General features: G+C 49.9%; 1 pseudogene; it reads left to right on the top strand.

The window, feature by feature from the left end:
* Positions 1–549: 549 nt before the first annotated feature.
* LOC102769648 overlaps positions 550–3,442 on the top strand; it is a 23,032-nt pseudogene continuing 20,139 nt past the window's right edge.

The raw sequence follows: 3,442 nt of genomic DNA, 5'->3' as shown, positions 1-3,442 counted from the left end.
CCCCAGGACTGCACACCAGGGTTTCCTTCTAGTCAGGAGGGATTCAGTCACACTGGGTGCACAGGCAGGAGCATCCACAGGACAGTCGATGTGACTTCTTCTTCAAAGTATCGCTGATCTACACATATTGTGAAGCAGAAAGTGGATCTCTGGACCAGCAGAAAAAGTGAATGGGCTTTGGATCAGAGCCTTAAGGGGAGTATGGGGACTGTGACTTGGAGAAGCTGGCAACATCCTGGATCCCACTCCTTGTGAGATATCTGCAAGAGGGCAGTGGTCTGAGGGCTTCTGCTAGAAAAAAGGCAGGAGTCAGAGAACTGTGCATGTGGATTGGGTGGGGTGGGTGAGTGGGCAGGGGATGTGGCTGGACCACACAGAAAAGAGCTCCCAGAAGCTGGGCTTAGGCAGGAGCACAGAGCCGCTCAGGTCAGTGCCCAGGGCCTGCAGTCTGGAGGACTTCCTGGGGTAGGGGCTTGAACTGGGACTTCAGTGATGGAGATGGGAATTTCCTTCCTTGGAAGGGACACAAAAGGCAGTCATGGTGGTAACATGTTCTCTCCTGGCTCTACAGAAGCAGCTCCAAAGCAAGATCCAGAAACACGTAAAGAGGCAACACCAACTCTGGTGCCCTCTCCAGAGCCAGAGCAGACTCCAGACACAGCTGTCACTGAACTTCCAGATGTGGAACCACCTGCAGCTTGTGAGCCACTCGCCTCAGCTCCTTCAGAACCTGTGGTCCTAGATCCTGGGCCACCGCGTGTATCAGCTGCCACCGCAGATGGGGCTCCTTGCCCTCCTTTATGTGAAGTTTTAAAATATTTGTGTTCATCATATGTATGTTTATAACTTTACTGTATGTTTCTTATACTATTTAGTAACATACAGTCTAATTAAAGAAAATGTAATGAAATACTCTTAAACATAAATTTAATTTAGATTCTATAAAATTTAACTCTACAATCCTTCAGAGCCTTGAGCAAGTCTGTTTCTTCTGGGCCTGGGTTGTGTTACTGTGAGTCATAGGTTGGGAAGAATTAGTCTCTCAGGAGCCATCTGCTCTAAGGATGTGATGTTCTTGAGGCCCAGGACAATGGGACTTTGGGGGAAATTGACCCAGGAGCATTGGGGAAGGGACCCTTTATGTCAGGGCTGCCCCTCAGAACCCACATTTCATTTAACTTCATCTCCCACCAGCACATGGACAAAGCGTGGTCTTAAACGCCCCCTGGCGTCCACGTTGCAGAATTCTGCAGGGTTTAACCAGCAGCAGGCAGTTCCTGAACCCTGACTGCCACCTGCACCTGGACAGAAACTCCACCTGCTCCACGCGCACTGAGCAGCATTCGGAGCATCTCCTCTGTTGGCCCACGGCACTGACTCAGGACAAATGGGTATTCACTGTGGCCCACACCCAGGGTCCCTGCTCTCAAGGAGATCAGCCCTGTTGGCTGACACGGAGAGAAAGGAAATCTGAAAGGAGTCTGATGAGACCTACCACTGACCCTGAGGGCCATAAGCACTGAGAACGTGAGCCCATCGTGGGCATTGCACTGGCTCTCCTTAGGATGAGATTTCTAAACCAGAAAGATGAATAAGTACTTGTCTGCCCTCTTCATCCTGATTTCACAATGGCAGCCGATGAAGGCTTGTGAAATTAAATGAGGTCTGGAAATCAGGGGGGCAGGTCTACCTTAGAGGTCCATGGTGACGGCAGTACACTTGCGCGCACTAGCAATGGGCCTGGAGGGGCAGCCGCCTGCCTTGCATGGAGCGTCTCCTTACCTTGGAAGCTCAGAACTGTGGTCTCAACAGAAGCTGTTTCCTATTTCCAATTACACTTTTCAGTTTGGCTCTACTTTGCAGGGTCCTTTCCTAAGTTTCATGGCCATCCTCCAAACTGTAGGCAGAGGGTGTTAGAAATGAGGGGCGGGAGCAGGAGGGACCTGGGAGGAAAAAAACGAGGGAGACAGGAGGGCAGGCCCAGGGCCTGGTGTGGGACGACTGTGCTAGTGACCTATTGCTGAGTGTTACCCCACACTAGAGACTTAACCAACACACACTTATTAGCTCACACATCTGTGACGAGGAATCCCACAGGGCTCACCTGGGACTTCTGTGGTCTCACCTGAGGTAGGATCTGTGTCACTGAGGGTCTGAACTCACTTGGGGGTCTTTGGGGTTCAGTTTGGATAGAAAGCTTGACTTTCTCTTTATCACTTGGTCTCATTCAGTGGTAGACCATGTGGGTCTCTCCAGATAGCCACTCACAGCACAGAGGCTTAGAGAGAGAGAGAGAGAGAGAGAGAGAGAGAGAGAACATATCAGAGTGAGCAAGAGGATAGGCACCAAATTTTATAAAAACTTTTCAGGTTGGGAAGAAATCAACTAAAGAACTTGTATGCATATATATATGCATAACTCAGGGACACAGAAAATAGGGTGATGAAGGCCTGGGGTAGGGGGCAGGGACTGGCTAGAAATGGTCAATGGGGTAAAATGGGGACATATGTAACACTTTCAACAATGAAGATTAAAAAATATAAAATGGATTTGCTTTAAAATTGTTAAATTAAAATAATTTTTTTCTAAAAAATTGATGAGTGAGAGAGAACCAAAAGTGTGAGAGAAAAGCATCAATTGGTAGCCTCCTGTATGCATCCCGACTCAGAATCAAACCCACACCCTAGGTATGTGCCCTAACCAGGAACCGAACAGCAATCCTTCAGTGGATGATGCTCAACCACTCTGGCTGGACCAGGCACTGACTTTTAGAACCAAATCATGGAGGTCATGTTGGATCCCTTTGCCGTCTTCCATGGAGTCACTACTGACACTCACACTTAAGGGGAGGGCACACATTCACACCACATGAGGAAGGTGCAGACCATGGGGAGTCACTGAGGAGGGAACCGGTGACCCGAGAGGTCCATGCCTTGCCCAGGATCACAGATGGTCAGAATGCAGAGCCTGAGATAAACCCAGTTGTGTCCTCAAAGGGGGATCCTACATGCCCCCAGGTTTCCTCAGGGGCTCTGGAAAAGGCCGTGCCGGTGGAATCATGTACAGACATGGAGATGGCATGGGGGAGACGGTGAGCACTCGGCAGCCTAAATAGTATTTGTCTGAAAAGGCGCCCAGATCTGGAATCACGAAGGTGCACCTCTGTCCACAGCCCACCCGCAGTGGAGAAAGCCGGGCCCCCTTATGCTCAGTTCATGCTTAAATAGTTGTGGATCACACCCTCATTGGATAATTGGGAATCTGAAGCCCGTAGTCAGGCAGGGATTGGCCAGGGTACATGACATTCAGAGTCCAAAGTTCAAGAATGTTCAGACCTTCCAGGCCAAGGCTCCCACCTCCCCGACAGAGTCAGTCTGGAAATAAGAAATCCTGACATACTGGGCAGCTCCTGCCTGCTCCTACCTCTGTGGGAGCCAGAAAG

The sequence above is a fragment of the Myotis davidii genome, unplaced genomic scaffold, assembly GCF_000327345.1.
Source record: "Myotis davidii unplaced genomic scaffold, ASM32734v1 scaffold1787, whole genome shotgun sequence".
Classification (NCBI taxonomy): Eukaryota; Metazoa; Chordata; class Mammalia; order Chiroptera; family Vespertilionidae; genus Myotis; species Myotis davidii.
The sequence above is the reverse complement of the archived record's forward strand: the minus strand, read 5'-3'. Positions and strand labels throughout refer to the sequence as shown.